Here is a 20,569-nt window from a genome sequence, read left to right as displayed (position 1 = left end):
GAAGGACCTCCAGGTTTCATCCACAGAACTCATCTACAGTACTCCTTTGTTGCTGCCAGGAGAGTTCTTCGGGGCGTGCGCAGAATCCGGAGGTGAGAACCCAACCCTCCTCGCAGACCTCCACAACAGACTCACCTCGCTGGCACCTCCATCACCACGGCAAACACTCGGCGAATGTTCCCAAGGAGCTGGCCTCAGCAGAGTTCATGTTCGTCTTTGTCTGACATGGCCTGTACCCTAAGCCCATGCAGCTCCCATACGAGGGCCCATACTTGGTCCTACACAGGTCGGGAAATTGGGGGCAGGGAGGAGTTATTCATGATCAACAGACTGAAGTCAGTGCACATGGACTTGTATCAACCCGTGAGGACGGCCCAACCTAAGCGGAGGGGTCGGCTGCCCAAGCGGCAAGATGCTTAAGCCGGTTCTGGGTGGATTATGTGGTGGCGCACATCTCTTGTAGCAAACCGGCCGCGCTTCTATAGCTGCACTGGTGGGGCAGCTGCAGGAAGATGGTGCCGTCGGGGCTTCCTGATCGCCTTGTGGCTTAGGCCATAACTTGTGCCCCAGGAAACGTGATGACGTCTCTGCCACGCAGGGCGGAACTCCCATTGGCCTTAAAGGAGTGCGCGCGAAATTCAAATAAACAGTTCAACTGAAACCTCCACCGTGTCCAGTGGTGTGTTTCTGTGTGTCCAGCAGCCACTACAGTTAAAACAAAATCAACCTCTTCCTTTTACTTTGAATAATGCTTCACTTGACAATTTGTAGAGTAAATGTATTAGACAGTAAAAGATTGTTTTTTAGGATTTTTTTTCTTAACTTTTGATCAATTAAAAGATAAATATGAAAATACATAAGAATACAATTTTTGCATATTATCAATTAAAAATGCATTTGAAAAAGAGACTGGGATCAGATTTGAGACTCCAAAAACAAAGTCAATTTGAAGATATAATAACAGAAACATTGATTGTTTAGAAATGTATTACTAATATGTATATAAAATTACAAGAATCTACAAAAAGATTTATATAAATCAAAAGTGCGATGGGAGAAAGATTTAAATATACAAATTCAGGAAGAGATTTGGTCAAAAGTATGTCATGAAAGTGTTACGAATGCAGTAAATGTTAGATATCAAATGGTTCAATATAATTTTCTTCATCAATTATATTATACTCCATATAAGTTAAATGGGCTTAATTCTAATTATTCAAATAAGTGTTTTCAATGTGTGAATGAAATAGGGACTTTTTTTGCATTCAGTGCGGTCTTGTGACAAAGTGGAAAAGTTTTTGAATGAACTGAGTTTATTATAAGGACAAATTATGAAGATAAAGATACCAAAGGATCCAAGAATATTTTTACTTGAGGATATATATGAAAAGAATACAAAATTGAAATTGCACAAATATCAAGAATTTTTAAAAGTATTTCTATAGCAACCTCAAAGAAGTGTATCATGATATCATGGAAAGATGATAAGGAAGTGTTATTAACTAGTTGCATGATGCTGAACCAAGCCATGAAAGACCTCAACAATGAAGACGCTGTTTACATCCGGTACCGCACGGATGGCAGTCTCTTCAATCTGAGGCGCCTGCAAGCTCACACCAAGACACAAGAGAAACTTGTCCGTGAACTACTCTTTGCAGACGATGCCGCTTTAGTTGCCCATTCAGAGCCAGCTCTTCACCACTTGACGTCCTGTTTTGCGGAAACTGCCAAAATGTTTGGTCTGGAAGTCAGCCTGAAGAAAACGGAGGTCCTCCATCAGCCAGCTCCCCACCATGACTACCAGCCCCCCCCCCACATCTCCATCGGGCACACAAAACTCAAAACAATCAACCAGTTTACCTATCTCGGCTGCACCATTTCATCAGATGCAAGGATCGACAACGAGATAGACAACAGACTCTCCAAGGCAAATAGTGCCTTTGGAAGAATACACAAAAGAGTCTGGAAAAACAACCAACTGAAAAACCTCACAAAGATTAGCGTATACAGAGCCGTTGTCATATCCACACTCCTGTTCGGCTCCGAATCATGGGTCCTCTATCGGCATCACCTACGGCTCCTAGAACGCTTCAACCAGCGTTGTCTCCGCTCTATCCTCAAAATTCATTGGAGCGACTTCATCCCTAACATCGAAGTACTCGAGATGGCAGAGGCCGACAGCATCGAGTCCATGCTGCTGAAGATCAAACTGCGCTGGGTGGGTCACGTCTCCAGAATGGAGGACCATCGCCTTCCCAAGATCGTGTTATATGGCGAGCTCTCCACTGGCCACCGTGACAGAGGTGCACCAAAGAAGAGGTACAAGGACTGCCTAAAGAAATCTCTTGGTGCCTGCCACATTGACCACCGCCAGTGGGCTGATATCGCCTCAAACCGTGCATCTTGGCGCCTCACAGTTCGGCGGGCAGCAACCTCCTTTGAAGAAGACCGCAGAGCCCACCTCACTGACAAAAGACAAAGGAGGAAAAACCCAACACCCAACCCCAACCAACCAATTTTCCCCTGCAACTGCTGCAACCGTGTCTGCCTGTCCCGCATCGGACATGTCAGCCACAATCGAGCCTGCTGCTGACGTGGACTTTTACCCCCTCCATAAATCTTCGTCTGCAAAGCCAAGCCAAATAAAAAAAAATAATGAGATGCTAAATTGTATACCTTTGGAAAAAATTACGTAGAGTTTAAGGAATTGAGTTGAAAATTTTTATTGTATTTGGAAACTATATATGGATTTTATGAATAATTTTCCATCCACCTCCTCTACCTTATCCACTCTTAATCAATAATTTTAATGATAATTAATTATTGTATATGCTAGTATTATTGCATATTAAATGGTGGTAGGTGTTTCTTTTCTTTCTTTTTCCCACTTTTGGGTGGGAGAGTGTTTGGGGAGAAAAATGTAAAAGTATTTTTTTGTATCATTGGATGTGGATATCTGATTAATGTTTTATTCTTTGCTTTTTTTCTGTACTGATACAAGCAATTAAATAAAATTTTTAAAAAAGAGTGGTGGATGCCTGGATTGCATTACCAGGGGTGGTTGTGGAAGCTGTACAATAGGGACATTTAAAGGACACTTAGATAGGCACATGGATATGAGAAAAATAGAAGATTATGGGCTGTGAGTGGCAGAGTAGGTTTACATAGGACAGCACAATACCATGGGCCTTAGGGATTGTACTGTGCTGTAATGTTCTCTGTTCTATTATCTCTATTATCTATGTTTATATATGTCCTCACAACCTTAGGATGTGTCAAAAAATCAAAAGTGAAGTGTAATATTAAATAACTATTTAAATCTGAATCTGAAATGGTTAGAAATGAAATAGCTAATTTTCATACTGCAAAATTCTATAATAGAGATATGGTAATCCAAATATTGCAACATCTAGAGTACCAAGGCTAAATCTTCCACTCTTTTAAATCATGATATGCATTTATCTAAAATGAACCTTGGTTTAACATTTCATCTGGAAGATAACACTGAGTAGGGAGGTTATGATGAAATTGTACAAGGCATTGGTGAGGCCAAATTTGGAGTACTGTGTACAGTTTTGGGCGCCAAATTATAGGAAAGATATAAACAAAATAGAGAGAGTGCAGAGAAGGTTCACGAGAATGTTGATAGGATTTCAGGGTCTGAGTTACAGTGAAAGGTTGTGCAGACTGGGGCTTTTTTTTCTGGAGCGTAGAAGATTGAGAGGGGAATTGATAGAGGTGTTTAAGATTTTAAAAGGGACAGACAGAGTAAATGTGGATAGGCTTTTTCAATTAAGAAAGGGGGAGATTCAAACTAGAGGACATGGTTTAAGATTGAAGGGGGAAAATTATAAGGGGAACATGAGGGGAAATTTCTTTACGCAGAGGGTGGTGGGGATGTGGAATGAGCTTCCGGCAGACGTGGTCGAGGCGGGATCATTGGTTACATTTAAGGAAAGACTGGATCGTTACATGGATAGGAGGGTACTAGAGGGGTATGGACCGGGTGCTGGTCAGTGGGACTAGGAGGGTGGGGATTTGCTACGGCATGGACTAGTAGGGCCGAACTGGCCTGTTCTGTGCTGTAAGTGGTTATATGGTTATATGGTTATAACCATCCCATTTGCCTTTGATGCCTTCTTTCTTTTTCAATATTTTAACATTGAATTTTTACAACCATATATAGAGTACAGATGGATATATGTTAAAAGTAAAAAAGATACATGAAACTTAAATCATATCAATTCACCCAATACATTTTAATCAACCAGATTATATTGAACTGATTTTATATTTATTGAATTATTTTTAAAAAAGGAAGATCTAAATCCACTGCCAAGAAAGAAGCTGTTTGGCCAAAAAATGGAAGACAGAATTCTTATCAGAGTGATTAATTAATTACCTCATTAGTCAAAACTTATACCTTCATAGCAAATCAAAGATTATAAAAATAATTCAAAAAAGATCCCCACAGTGTTTGAAAATTTATATTCAAATCAGAAGTTGAGCATCTAATCTCTAAATTTAAACATGACATGAAGAATAAGGCCACAGGACTTAATAAGGAAATACAAATAAGGAAAAATAGGTAAATGCCTGGACAAAAAGGTGGGGGGAAGAGTGGAAGTGGGGAGGAGCACAGACTAGCAGGCAAGAGGATACAGGTGGGAGGGTAGAAGAGAAATGAGCTCATAAACAATAGGGATAGAGGGCAAAATAGGGTAGGATAAGGAAGGAAAGGGAAGGGCAGGGAGCTGGAGGAAAGGAGATAGAAGGAGCATTCTAAGGAAAAGGCTGGTCGGTGGAGTTGAGTCCAGGGCAGGTCTGTCATGATCATATTAAATGGAAATGGCCATTGTTATTGAATGAAGATCTACTGGGACCAATGCCTGAAGAGGGCGCACAAAATCAGTGAACCGGTGCGGACTCGAAAGGCCAACATGGCCTGTTTCCGCTCCGTAAGTGGTTATATGGTTATGGTTATATGATGTCATGAAGCCATTGAGCATGATTAGGCGGGATAATGTCCCTCCATCACGGCAGCATTCCCTCAGTAGCACCATTTCAACTCTCAATATCATATCTCCAATTGAGCATGTTCCCTTAATGCTGTCTCTTTAACATTGCGCTGTTCCTACTGTCACAGTCTCCATTAGAAACTCTATTTCTACAGTTCAATGCTTCCCTACTAACTAGTACTGACTGTCCCATGAAGAATGCAACATTGGTTTGCACTTCCTCATCATTGCAGCACTGCCACAATACTTTCCTTCTCAGTGCAGTGGTACTTCAGTATACCACCTCTGATGGAACATTATCCTCAATAAAATTGAACAAGAAGAATTAAAATAGTTTCATCATGTGACTTAGAATAATGCCTGGTGTGATGGATTCATGGATTGTAAGATCAAAGTTTTGAGGGGATGCAGGCTAAAATAATTTTGTGAAGATTACATTAATGGTTTACTAATGGTGAATTTATATAAAGATTGATAATTCACATTCATAATTACTCCTAAATATTTAATTTTGACAGACTCATCTTAATTTTATAATATGTTTATATGCTTCATAATTCTCCTCCAAAACTGCAATATTTCACTCTTATCCCAATTCACCTTGTACCCAGATAGCACCCCAAATTGAACTAAACATTCTTGTAAATATTTCAATGATTGTTCTGGATAAGTCAAATAAATCAATGCATTATCAGCAAATAAATTAATCTTATATTCGTCATTTGCAATCCTTATCCCTTTAATATTATCATTCTGTCGAATTTCCTGAGCTAATGGTTCAATGACCAACGCAAACAAGGCTGGTGACAATGGACAACCTTGATGTGTTGATTGCGTTAATTTAAATGGCAAAGACCATTCATCACCACCCTAGCAATCGGATTTTTATATAATGCTTTAACCCAACCAGTAAAAAGAGGACCGAAGTCAAACTTCTCCAACTCCTTAAATAAAATATTCCACTTAAACCGATCAAATGCTTTTTCCACATCAAGCAAAACCGCCATTGATTGGTTGGGATGCTGTCTCAATGCATTGATCAACATTATCAATCTAAGAATATTATCAGATACGCATTTATTCTTAATGAAACCTGCTTGATCCATATGCAGTAACTGAGGTAAATGTTTAGCAAGTCTATTTGTCAATACCGTAGCTATTATTTTATAATCCACATTTAATAAAGAAATTGGTCGATACGAGGCTACATTCAATGGATCTCTATCTTTCTTTGGAATCACAGTAATTATCGCACTTGAACAAGATTCTGGTAATGACTGTTCAACTGTTATTTACTGAAGCACATCCATAAATATAGGAGACAAATCTTCATAAAACACCTTATAAAATTCTACTGAAAATCCATCATCACCTGGCGACTTTGTATTTGGCATCTCCTGTATAGTTTCTTTAATTTCAAAATCTGTAAATGGAGCTTCCAACTCTTTTACTTCTTCCTCTCCTAAAAGCGGTAAATGCAACTTTATTTAAATTAAATTATGTACCTTTATTGAAAAATATTAAAATGAATTTGATTAAATGGAAGGATTTTTCATTAACATTAGTAGGTCGAGTAAATTGTATCAAAAGGAATATTTTTCCCTGTATTCGGTATTTATTTCAGTCAATTCCATGTTTACTTCCAACGGGCTTTTTTCAAGATTTGCATAGGGCAGTGAGGAAATTTTTATGGAAGGGAAAATTAGCTCGAGTAGCTTTACAGAAGTTGACATGGAAGAATGCATTAGGAGGACTTCAGCTACCTCATTTTCAAAATTATTATGAGGCTGCACAGTTAAAGTTTGTTAATAAATAATGGATACTAATCAGCCTCCTAGTTGGACTAAGGTGGAACTGACTTGTATTTTTGAGCCTGATGTTTATTGCAGGGATATGATATGCCAGTGTTAAAGCATTTATTAAAGATATCGATTAATAGAAATGCTGCGATAGGTACAAAGGGTAAATTATCAATTCAAACTCCATTATATCAAAATCAGCTGATTTCTTTTACAATGTTTAATAGGTATTTAAAGGTATGGCATTCTGAGGGTGTAAAAGTGATTCAGGATTGTTTTGAAGAGGGACAGTTCCTTTTAATCAATTGAGGGAGAAATTTGGAATACCAGTAAATACTTTGATTGTGTATTATCAACTTAGAGCTTTGATAAGGGATAATTATGGAAAGAATATGAGATTACCTGAGTCAACAAAGTTTGTGTCTTCGATTTCCTCTATACCAAGAAGGGGCTTTATTACAAGAGAGCATGGATAAACGGAATTTGGCGAATTCTAGAAATAAATGGAAAACTGATTTAACTTATGACATACCTCAGGAGGATTGGGAGGTTATGTGTCATGAAGGGGTAACTAAATTTACTAATGTAAGGTATGGTTTGGTTAATTATAATTTTTTGCATCAGTTATATTTGACTCCTGAGAAATTGAAAAAATATGGATTTAGAAATTTGGATTTGTATTTTAGATGTGGGTTGAATACTGGAACTTTTCTTCATGTAGTTTTCCCATTTTGGGAAAAAAATAGGGTAATTTTAGAGAAATTATTTAAAATTAAATTACCATAAGACCCAGAGATTTTTTTTGTTGGGTTATATGGTTTCTTTGACTGGTTTGGGGTTGGATAAGTTTCTGATAGCTTTTGTTCGTTTAGCATCATCAGTGGCACGGAAATGTGTAGCAATTACTTGGAAAGATAATTTAGAGATTAATATAGTTCATTGGCATAATGAATTGAGATCTTGTATTTATATGGAAAAAATAACATATAATTTACATGATAATTTTTTTTGTCAAAATGTGGACACCTTATTTGGAATATATGGGTTTAGAAATATCTTAAAATGTTGTATTATTTTTAAATTTGCATTATTTCAAATAGGTTTTTTTGGCTCCTCTTCTGGGTGCTGGCTGGTGGGGAGGTGGAGAGGGAGGGTTGTTTGTTGATTTGTTTATTGTAATTCTTTTTATGTCATGTTTTCATATAATTTTTTAAAGCTTTAAATAAAGTTTAAAAAAAAACTAATGGTGAATTTACCAAAATCTTCAATTTATGAAATCTTCTTTATGAAAACCAACTATTTGTGTACAAAAAAATATACTCTTGAACCTCCTCTTAGAACACAAATCATGTACTCTCTGCATTATTGCAAATCACTTTTTTGACTCAGATTACTGTGAATATTTATAATATAACTTGTGTATTTATTATTTCCTAATTTATTATTAAGTAGATGAGATGCCAACATCTGATGAAATCCCAGGACAGGTGGTCTGAACTAGTGTTATCTTAATCCAGAAACCAGTTGAAGCAACCTGGTGTCTTTTCATTATATCATTAAGAGCAATGTATGGGTTGAAGAACAAAGAATTTTATGAATTAATATATTTTCAGTAAATCCTTTTGTGATAATGAACTGTGAATGTTTCAGTGATCTCGTTCATCATTTTGTGGTGTCCACATAAATTTATGCAGTCCTTGTATTTCTTGTTGTAATGCACAACTGGACTTTAAGGGTATAAGTTTACCTGTGAAAATGAATTCCAAAAATAGTGTGATTTTCTTGTATTTTTAGAGAATTATTATTGTTGAGTAGAGTTTTCAACTTGCATTACCTGTGATACCCCTGTAGCTTGTTTTGTTGTGCTGGCAATCATGATGTTTGCAATTATTTCCATGCAATCGGATTTATAATAAAAAAAATTAAGCTTAATGTATAATCTAATTAGGGGATTGAATTTATTCAGTTTTAACCAAGTTACCAATGAAAAATTCACACTGAATATAAATACGTATAAAAAAATACAGTACAACTCTGATTATGCAAAATGGTCAGGTCCAGGTCTATTTCGGATAAATAATATTTTTGGATAACTTGTCATTTTTTAAAAACACCCTAGGAGCAACAGCAAATCAGTGTTTAAACAACAACAAAAGGCCTTTTAAGCATGATAACTGAGGCATGTAAGAACGAAATGGCAGTTGTCGTGGGGACTTTAACTTCCACGTAGATGGAAAAATCAAGTTGGTTGAGGGACTCTGGAGGATGAATTCATAGAATGCATCCGTGATAGATTTCTTGAGCAGAATGTTAAGAAACCAACAGGGAGGATGCTATTTTAGATCTAGATTTGTGCAATGAGATATGTAAAATTAACAATCAAGTAGTTAGGGACCCTCTTGGAAAAAGTGATCATTGTATGATTGAATTTCTCATACAGATGGAGGGTGCAATAGTTAAATCTAAAACTAGTATATTATGCTTGAACAGGGGAGACTATAACAGGATGAGGAAGGAATTGGCACAGGCTAGTTGGCAGAACAGTTGAGGAACAGTGGAAGACTTTCAAAGAGAGTTTTCACAGTGCTCAACAAAAATATATTCCTGTTAAAAATAAGGGCAGTAAGAGAGGGAAGGGTCAGCTTTGTTTAACTAAGGAAATAAAGGAAAGTATGTATACAAAGTAGCAATGAGTAGTGGGAATCTGAAGGAGTGGGAAAAATTTAAAAGGCAACAAATTGGAAATAAGGAAAGGAAAAAAGGATTATGAAGGTAAATTAGAACAAAATCTAAAAATAGATAGCAAGAAAAATTATAAATATATAAAATGGAAGAGGGTGACTAGAGTCAACATACATCCCTTGGAAGATGAGAGAGGAAGATTGATATTAAGTAATGAAGAAATGGCCGAGGCATTGAACAGATATTTTGTGTCAGTCTTCATGGAGAAAGACACATCCAGCATACCAAAGAGTAGTGATAGGGATGCGAAGGGAGATGAGGGCCTTGATAAAATAATTGTTACAAAAGAGATAGTGATGAGCAAACTAATGGGACTGAAAGAGGACAAATCCCCTGGTCCTGATGGGATGCAATCCCAGGGTACTGAGGGAAATGGTGGGAGTTATAGTCGATGCGATGATAGTCATTTACCAAAATTCTCTGGATTCTGGGCAGGCCCCAGCAGATTGGAAGACAGCAAATATCATGCCACTTTTTAAAAAGGGATGTAGGCAGAAAATGGGTAACTATCAGCCAGTTAGCTTAACGCTTATAGTCAGAAAAATGCTTGAAGCTGTCATTAAGGATGAAATAGCAGGACATTTAGTGTGAAGGGGTTCCATCAGGTAGATGCAGCATGGATTCAGAAAGGGCGGGTATTGTATGACAAACTTGCTGGAGTTCTTTGAGGATATAATGGGTGCGGTAGATAGAGGGGATCAGGTTGATGTTGTATATTTGGATTTCCAGAAGCTGATTGATAAAGTGCCACACAAGAGACTTATCAATAAGATACAGATGAATGGAATTGGGGGAAGTATATTGTCATGGATTGAGGATTGGTTAACTGGCAGAAGGCAGACAGTTAGGATAAATGCATGTTTTTCTGACTGGCAGACTGGTAAGTGGGGGGCCGCAGGGGTCGGTGCTGGGCCTGCAGCCGTTCACCACTTACATTGATGATTTGGAAGAGGGAACAGAGTGTAGTGTAGCCAAGTTTGTAGATGATACTAAATTGAGTGGAAAAGCAAATTGTATGGAGGATATGGAGAGGCTGTTAAGTTAGGTGAGTGGAAAAAGGTCTGGCAGATGGAGTTCAATGTTAGTAAATGTGAGGTCATCCACTTAGATAGAAAAATAGAAGAGCAGATTATTATTTAAATGGTGAAAAACTGCAGCATGCTGTAGTGCAAAAGGACTTGGGAGAGCTTGTGCATGAATCGCAAAAAGTTGGGTTGCAGATACAATAGGTTATTAAGAAGGCAACTGGAATGTTGGCTTTCATCACTAGAAGAATTGAATTCAAGAGCAGCGAGGTCATGCTACAACTGTACAAGGTACTGGTGAGACTATACCTGGAGTACTGAGTACAGTTCTGGTCTCGATACTTGAGGGAGGATATACTGGCCTTGGAAGCAGTCCAGAGGAGGTCACCAGGTTGATCCCAGAGATGAGGGGGTTGGCCTATGAGGAGAGACTAAATCGCCTGGGATTATACTCACTCAAATTCAGAAGAATGAGAGGAGATCTTATAGAAACATAAAATTATGAAAGAGATAAATAAAATGCAGACAGGAAAATTGTTTTCACTGGTAGGTTAGACCCAAACTAGAGGACACAGCCTTAAGATTCAGGGGAGTAGATTTAAGATGGAGATGAAGAAAAATTGTTTTTTTTTTTCCCCAGAGAGTAGTGAATCTGTGGAATTCTCTACCCAGGGAAGCAGTTGAGGCTACTTTATTAAACAAATTTAAGTTTCAGTTGGATAGATTTTTACACAAAAAAGGAAACAAGGGATATAGGGAAGTGGCAAGTAGGTAGAGTTGAGTCAATGATCAGATCACCCATGATCTTATTGAATGGTGGAGCAGGCTTGATGAGACAGAAGGCTGACTCCTGCTCCTATTTCTTATGTTCTTATGTAAATAATGTTTAATTCTCACCAAAAAACAATCTGAAAAAATTAGATTTTTTTTAATTGAAATTTTTTCAAAATGTTATGTGTTTAGCTCCAAAAAAAATTTGGATCACTGAGGATTTCTGATTGTTTCGGATGTCCTCATTTATCCGAAATTTTTTGAAAGCAAAATTACATCATTTCGGCTTTTTAATTTTTTGGATAAATGAGGATTTATGAAATCCTCAATTATCTGAAAATATTTCATAGCCAAACAGACATCACTTCTGGGTCCAAAAAACTGAGGATTTTAGATAATACAATTTGGGATGATTGGAGTTGTACTGTACTTAAAACAGTTCTCTTTAAGTGAGTATATACCTATGTACAATATGTAAATTTACTTGATTTCAGTCTTGAAGTACTTTGGTGTACATTTGATTTCCTTCTTCTAAATGTGTGAAATCTACATGTTAGGAGAAAGGGAATGTTTGAGATTCATTTAAATTTTAATGCCAGTGGTTGTAATTTTTGAACTTTTAATTTTGTCCTTTTCTCAGTAATGTTGGATTCAAATTCCTGAGTGCATGATTGGAGCACCTTCTTTTAATTCAAGATTCTGAGATGGCACACCACGTAGTAGCAGTTTAAATATTCAACAGAAAAATGTGCAGCCTCCTTCATATTTGCTATATTGTCCATAAATTTATATTGTTCAGGTTGGCTGGCAAGTTTGTATAGAGGATCTTTATTCATGGCCTTCAATGCATCATTTTCTTTTGGTCCTAAAATGCTCTTTCAACCACTATTAGTAATTTAAATAGCATTAAGTGATATTTTGGAAAACACTTGCATCAGATTATGATGTAACCATTTGGCCCAGGTTTTTTATCTGAATTACTGGTGAATCTTTGTTTAATTCCTCCATTTCCTAATTTGAGTAAATTCAAAGCAAAGTCTTTCTGTGATGTGTCTTTAGATTGCATTGGTTTTCAAATGTGATTGCTTCAGATTCTCCCAACTACTGCATATGATCCTTTACTTCAGGTTTTCAAGTTATCTGCTGTTACACCTTATAGAATTACTTGTCCCATTTGACAAAAATCTCCAGCAAGCACAGAAATTACACCTCCCATGAATAAGTTGTTTTGTCTAAGATCTTGGAGTGTATGATCGCATCCTTCACTGTCTGCTTTGTAAGCCATTGTATAATCTCAGACTAGAATACAATCTTTTGAAATATTTACCCATGCAGTTCCCTGACCAATGTTATATGCTGGAATCTCCACATTTGTCAAACTTGAAGGGAATTTCAAAGCCAAGTGTGCAGTTTTCCTTCACTCACTAGTGTGGAAGCAATACATGATGATGCTTGGGCAATCATACTTTGTTTTTGAACTTAAGCCAAAAATAAGGAAAGTATTTACATTCCACCAGAAGCATTGTAAACAGCCTCTATAATAGTAGTATCTGAGGAACTTGTTTGTTATCACTGGGCTTTTTCCTCTTTGATATATTCATCCATCTGGTCTCCTGCAGAAACGTGGTGCACAAATTTTTGGTTTCTCTTTGTGGTTCAGTTAGTCCTTAGGTCAGGTCCATGCAGATGTTCAGTGCTTCAAATATAGACTTAAAAAATCTCTGATTTTCAGTGGATAAAATTGAAGTTAGACCATCTTTGGGCTATGGAGAGCCTCCAATAGGAGTTTTAGAAAAACTACAAATGTAGTCCATCTCCTTATTGTACACCTAACACACACAAATTCTCCCACCCATGAATTAGGGAATCCCAAGTTACACTTGCTTTAAAGAAAGTTGTTGCATTCTCTTTGATTATAAATTTTAAACCTTTTAAGTCTTCGCGAAAGATTACTAGAAAATACACAAATGAATTATGTTGTAGATTTAGGCATTTACTGTCAGTTTAAAGAGAAAATATATGGCAAGATGAGGTGACCTTTACAGTTCAGCAGCAAATTCTCAGTGGAATCTGACTGCCATAATTGTCCCCAACTCCTCTTTACCAGCATTTCTACCACATGGTGTAAATGGCAAAATCTTCGGTATATGAACCAACATTCATATCATATCACTCTGCTTGCTCTATCATGGGACCACCTTATCTTAACAAGGAGATTAATTATCAGATAGTTTAAGATTGTGCTCATCTGAGTTCAGAACTAGTTTAATAAAATTACAGAATAATGTTCTGTGGACTGTAATGACCGATAGGTTGAAAGATTATTGTAGCTCTACAACAGATGAGATTCTCAAACAGCTATACTGAACATGTAGTTTAAAGCCAGAAATTACAGTGCTCTTTCCCTGAATTTGCTGCTTTGAGATTTATGGTACACTTTAGCTTGAAGGTTTTTAACTGGAAATTTAACAAATCAAACTTGTCGTTCTTCAAAGCTATTTATTGCTTTTATGTGAATTTATGGTTTTATATCTTTTCAGTTCTGAAAATCTATAAAATTCCCTTTTTGAAGCTAAAGCATCCTTCTTGTTGGACTAATCCTGTCCACAGCTAAAAATGGTGAGAACTTAAAGTGGCTAAAAAAAAAATGCTGAGTGCTATCAAGTCCTTTATGGAATCACAAATACATTTGGTGACTAATTCATGGAGCCTGACTGTCACCTTGTGTGACAAAGTGGATTTTAAATTCTTTAAATTTTATAGTTTGGCTTTAAAAAAAAGTACTTTAAAAAAAAAGCATTTTGATGGTTTTAAAATCCATTCTTTTAAGGTTACTGCTTACAGGTGAAGTAACTTGTATTGAGCCCTTACAACCAGTTTAAAATCAGGCCATGCAGACTTTGTTCAGTCTCCAACCACAGCCCTCTTGTTTTAAAGCTCTCAGGATACCAATAATAGGAAAAAATACAAAGGAATTGTGATTGAATTGTTTTCTAGCAAAGGTTGAAAATTTACCAATAAAATCTTACAAGACACGTTGCAAGAAAGCAGGTAATGGGGTGTTATAAATTTTTATTAATTTTGAATTGCAAACATTTCTGTAAAGATTAACAACCAGGTGAGTTGCTGTTGTCCATTTTACTCTTTCTAATGATTCATAAATAAAACTGCTTGATAATTCACCATTGAAAGTGAAAAACATGCTTAGATTTTAGTCTAACTTTATAAAAGTAGTATGCAAGTATTTTCTTATCCTTTCAGTGATCTATTAATAATTTATATAAATTTTCTTTAATCCCATTGCTTTTATTAGATATCTTTTTTTAACATTGGGCATTATGGTACACTCTCAAGTTAAGTTGCTATCACTAGTTACAAATGTGTTAATTCCTATGATATATGTGAATGTTATACAGCTCATGTCTCCTGTCACAGCCCAGATTTGGAAGTATAGAGTGTCTGTACCAAAGGATGTTCCTAGGTCCAACTAATCATAAAAAAATTTTGATTTCATATTGTTAAGGGTGTTATCATTATTAAAAGATCATAGTTAGTGTTGAAGCTACACCATCTGTTTGATGACTCTCTATATTGTTGAATTGAACCGTGGTGAGATTTTGTGGAGTCACAATGAGAGCCCCTCTTTGGGACAGCAACCAAGTTATGTTCTAGTTTTGCAGCTGGTTCATTTAGTCTTAACCTCTAGAATATTGATGAGTCTAATCTAGAATAAACAATGTTATCATTCTTGTCCAATAAAAGTCAAAAATACTCCAGATGCTGGAGATTTGAAATAAAAACAATTACTGTAAATGTTCAGCAAGACAAGCAGCAGGTGTAACTTAACAGTTCAAGTCCAAATATTCCTTGTGTTTGAACATATTTGTGATCCAGGTTGGATCTGAATTGTAAAGGGTGAAATAGACATGTGATGAGTTGGAATGGAGACACTTGCTAAGGAAACTGGAAATGAGTTTTGCTCAAAATTTTATTGAAGCCAGGAATGGAAACAGAAGCTATTGTTGGTATACAAGAACAAAAGAGGCAAATGTTAATACTGCTTGAGAAAGGAGCAGAACTTCATCTAATTTGAATTCTTGGAAGCAGCATAACAGTGAAGGAAAGAAAAAAAATAGGTGTTGAAAATCTATAACAAAAGCAGAAATTGCTGGAAACACTGAGCAAGGCAGAATCAAAATCACACTTTATTATCATGAGCATGTCACGGAATTTGTTGTTTTGCAGCAGCATCTCAGTGAAAACGTACAAACGACCGCACAAAATAAATAAAAATAGTGCAAGAAAAAGAAAAAAGTCAAATTAAGGCCGTGTCTGTGGTTCATTCAATTCGGAAATCTAATAGCAGAGGAGAAGAAGCTGTCCTTGTGCCACTGAATGCTTGTTCTCATTTCCGTCTCTGATTTGCCAACAACTGTGGTGTCATCGGAAAATTTGTAGATAACAGTTGAATTGTGCTTGGCCACACAGTCGTGGGTGTAGAGGGAGTAGAGCAATAGGCCAAGCATGCATCTTTGAGGTGCACCTTTGTTGATTATCAGTTATGTCTTTTACACAGAAATCCTGCGTTATTTCCATAATGAAGACCTGCCAATATGATGGCTTTGGTCATTCACAATGAAACAAACAAAGCAAGCATTTTTCCAGGTCAGTGTAGCTTTTTACACAGCAAGCTGACATTCCGTAAACAAAAGGAGGGAGACGAGTAACTCAATAATGTTGGCATCTAGTGTCACATATAGCTTACTGTATTTGACTGCATGTTAGACCCAACTGTTTTTCCCAAAAATTGGCTCAAAAATATTCCCCCGATCTTATATGCAAGGTTGAAATTAGAGTGATAAGGGTGAGTAATCCTAACAGTAACACTGTCAGTTCCCACACTGGTTATTGTTGTATTGAGAGAGTGTCAAGTTCGTGAGAGACTAGTCTGGACACAAAGGTTTGCTATCAAACATTACTTTTATTAGCACACAACGATTATTAGAAGAGTGGTGGGACATCACATGATGCCATAGGATCAACACATAGGCTCCTCACTCCCTAAGTATTATTAAACTCTATTTAAACCTCCTCATTTTACATCTATGATGCCTCCAAAAAAGAAAGAAAAAGTCTTAATAATGACATTGGGAACCCGGCGAGAAGACAATAACATAAAAGGTTTTGGGCATACATTGATGATAAACCAGGGCACTAGACTTCGATCTGCCTCCCGACCTGGTGAGCTGTTGGAGGGGACTTCCATCAGTGCCACCTCACCGCTATTGAGGAGAGATGTCGTCGGTGGAGAAACTGCAAGTAAACCACACATGAACGACTTTTTGTGCATCCGCAGTGTGTCAAAATGCAAAACATTACTGGGAGGGCAGCAGTCCTTTGGAGAAAAGTCCGGGACCTCGACTTGTGTACTGGAGGAGGAGGAAGAATCGGACTCAAGAGGAAGTTCTTCAGCTGCAGATGAGGAAGAAGTGATACAAGAAGAGAAGGTAGAGGAAATTAAATCTGGATCTTATATTAAAAAAAAGTGGGCTTATCTGTCATGTTTGTGGAACAATTTAAAGTAATGACAGGGAAAATGATGGAAGGATTAAAGGAGTTTAAATTTGAGATTAAATCTGAAATTAAAGAGATGAAAGAAGAAACTGATGGAATACTGGATGTAGTAAATAAAAAGAAAATACTAGAGAAAATTGAAGAAACAATTACTAAAATGTAAAATGATATGTTGAAGACAGGGTGACTAATGTGGAAGACACAACTTCTGGCTTAATTAGAGTGAATGAAAAACTTTCTGATAAAGTGGAAATATTGGAGAATTTTAGCAGAAGAAATAATATTAAAATTGTGAGTCTATCAGAAGAGAAAGAAGGACCAGATAGAATTCATTTTTTTTCAAGATTTGATTCCTAAAATATGTGGAGAAAATAATTTTGAGAATAAGATTGTAATTGAGAGGTCTAATGGGGCCCTGAGACCTAAACCCTCTCCAATTCAGAAGCCATGATCCATATTAATAAACTGTTTATGTTATCAAGATAGAGAGGTGGTTTTGAATTTGGATGTGAAGAGAGCAAAGGAACAACAAGGTCCTTTTTTATGGGAAGGATTTAGGATCTTGTTTTACCCTGATTTCACTGAGAATTTGTTGAAGAGAAGGAGAGAATTTAAGATGTTATATGAGAAAGGTTACAAGTTTGTTCTTCAATACCTGGCTACATTAAAGATTTTAGTTCTGGGACAACAGAAAATATATTTTATCAACTTTGCACAAGCGGAAGAGTATGTTCAGAGTCTTCCCCAGGTTCAACCCTGATTACTGCAGACGATGCAATGAATCCGTTCTTTTTTTTAACCTTTACTTTGATTTTTTAATTGGGCTGGAAGAATTTGGTGATTTATTTCTTCCTTTATATTAATGAATTGATTTAGTATTATATATTGAATATACCAAGGGAGTTGAGAGGTGTTGATTTCTGCGAGATTATATGTGTGTTTTAACCGTGGTCACAACTCGTAAAATGGAGGGAGATAGTGTTGTTTTAGACAACACTTGTTGGGAGGATGTTTCTTTGTATTGTTTTAAGTACAATTATTCATATATACACATACACACACACACAAACACACACACACACACACACACACACACACACACACACACACACACACACACACACACACACACATAGATATATATATATATACACACACACATATATATATTTCTTTGTATTATTGCTTTTCTTTTTCTGTCTTTGGATTGCTGGAGGAAGTGCGTGCAGATTCATAGATTCTTTTGGTTGGATTGTGAGGAGGTCTGAGGGACAGAGTGAGGGAGAGGGATTAATTGACATTTGGTTTGATGATTAAAATAATTAAGCTTGTTAATTTTAATGTTAATGGGTTAAACAGATAAATAAAAAGAAAATGTTGACATGTATTTAAAAATGGGAGTAGAAAGAGCTTTTTTTCAAGAAACACATTTAATGAAAAATTAATATTTGAAATTAAAAAGTGATTAGGTAAGATGTGTCATGTCTTCTTCATTTAATTCTAAAGCAAAAGGGATAGCAATTTTGATTTAAAAAATCTTCCTATTAAGGTTTAAAATATTATTACAGACCCTGCAGGTAGATATGTAATGATACATTGTCAAATATTTTCAGAAATGTGGACATTTTTAAATTTATATGCTCCAAATATTGATGATGAGAAATTTATTCAAGATACCTTTTCGAATTTAGTAGAGACACGTGAAAATAGGAGGAGATTTTAATTTTTTTTAGATCCTTTGTTAGATCTAGTCGAGTAACAATAATGAAAGCTGCTAAAGTTACATTGGATCTGATGAGAGATTTGAATTTGATTTATGTAAGGAAAATAATTCATCCTCGTTTTAATATATTTGGCTGAACCTGAGTCATCTTTATGTAGAATATATGTTTAATTGGAACAATATGTGGAAGTTTCAGATTATAAAATAAATTGGGATAAAAGTGAAATTATGCTTTTGACAGTAAGTGACTATACCCAGAGTCAGAGAGATACACAGTTTAACTGGCCAAATGAAGGTATTAAATATTTAGGAATATGTACTGCTAACAATTTTAAGAATTTATATAAATTGGATTATTTATCTTAAAAATTGAGGAAGATTTTTAAAAATTGATAAATTTACCTATACCTTTAATCGGAAGTGTGAATTGTATAAAAATGAATGTATTTCCAAAGATACAATATTTTTCATGTTACCAATATTAATATCTCAAAAAAAACAAGTAAGGAGATTTCTTTGGAAAGGTAAAATAGGAAGAGTTTCTATAGAGAAGTTAATGTAGAAACATGAATTAGGAGGACTAGAGCTCCCTAATTTTAAGAATTATTATTGAGTGGCACAGAAGAGATTTCTTGCTTCTTTATTTGAAAATGTAAAACCACATGGGTTAATATATAATTGAATAAAATTGGAGAAAAGGAATCGAAGGAATTTTTATAAAAGTGGGAATCGAAGCTATTTGATAAAGACACACCACTACTGAAGCATTTACTTAATGTTTGGAATAGAATGAATCAGGATATTTATGAATCAGGATCTTTATCACCTAAAATGCCATTGATTAATCCTCTTTTAGTCTTCTCAAAAGATAATCAATTTTTAAATATATGGTATCGTAATGGAATTGTTAATGTGGAATACTGCTATGAGAGAGGACAATTAATGTCATTTGAATAATTGAGAAATAAATATGGTATTCCATTCACTACTCTTTTTTTGTTATTTTCAATTAAGAGCATATTTGAGAGATAAATTGGACCCAGCAATGTTTTTGCCTAATTGTACTGAGGTAGCACTTCTTATTAGGAGTGGGAATGTTAAAAAAATGATCTCTTTGATATATTCATTATAGCAAGAAGGAGCTCCTAAATTAGGAATGTTTAAATCTAGGCAGAGATGGGAAACAGACTTAACTATTATGTTAAATCAACAAATTTTGGAAAATTTATGTAGTAATTCTATGAATAACACTATTAATGTAAGGTACAGATTAGTTCAATATAATTTTTTACATCAGTTATATCTTACACCACAAAAGTGGATAAGAATGAAATCAGATTTATCAGATCAATGTTTTAGATGTGGTAAGGATGTAGGATCTTTATATATTCAACATAGTCTTGTCCAAATGTGAGACCCTTTTGGGTATCTCTAGTAATTTTTTACAAGTTACAGGAGTTATATTTCTGTAAAATCCTGTTCTGTTTTTATTAGGAAATATTGAAGTTCCAGCTCTTAAACTGAAAAAGTAAATTTATCAATTGAAATTTGTTAAATTAGCATGAGCAATTGTGAGGAAATCTATTGCAATTACTTGGAAATCAGATACATCTTTAACATCGCCAAGGTGGCATGCTGAAATTCAAATGTTTTATTTTTTGGAAAAAAATACTTATAATTTAAGAAATAATTATTCTATGTTTTTACAAATTTGGCACCCGTATACTCAGGTAATGGGATTAAATTTATAGTGTTATTGTGACAGAGTATATAGATATGTTTTTGGGAGATAAATTGGGGAAGGCTTGTTAGAGTAGGTCACATACAAACACTTTAAAACAAATCCTATTTGAAATACTGGAGCTCTGCTAATGCTAGACATATCAGCCCCACAGCCTTTGCGAGAGCTTTGGAGAG

General features: G+C 35.7%; 1 protein-coding gene across 17 annotated transcripts in view; it reads left to right on the top strand.

Moving 5' to 3' along the window:
- cntln (centlein, centrosomal protein) overlaps window positions 1-20,569 on the top strand; it is a 608,473-nt gene that overhangs the window by 379,739 nt on the left and 208,165 nt on the right. The gene's annotated exons all lie outside the window — the stretch shown is intronic.

This window comes from Narcine bancroftii, chromosome 1 (assembly GCF_036971445.1).
Source record: "Narcine bancroftii isolate sNarBan1 chromosome 1, sNarBan1.hap1, whole genome shotgun sequence".
In the NCBI taxonomy this organism is placed as follows: domain Eukaryota; kingdom Metazoa; phylum Chordata; class Chondrichthyes; order Torpediniformes; family Narcinidae; genus Narcine; species Narcine bancroftii.
Note: the sequence above shows the minus strand (reverse complement) of the source record. Positions and strands in the feature narration are given on the sequence as shown.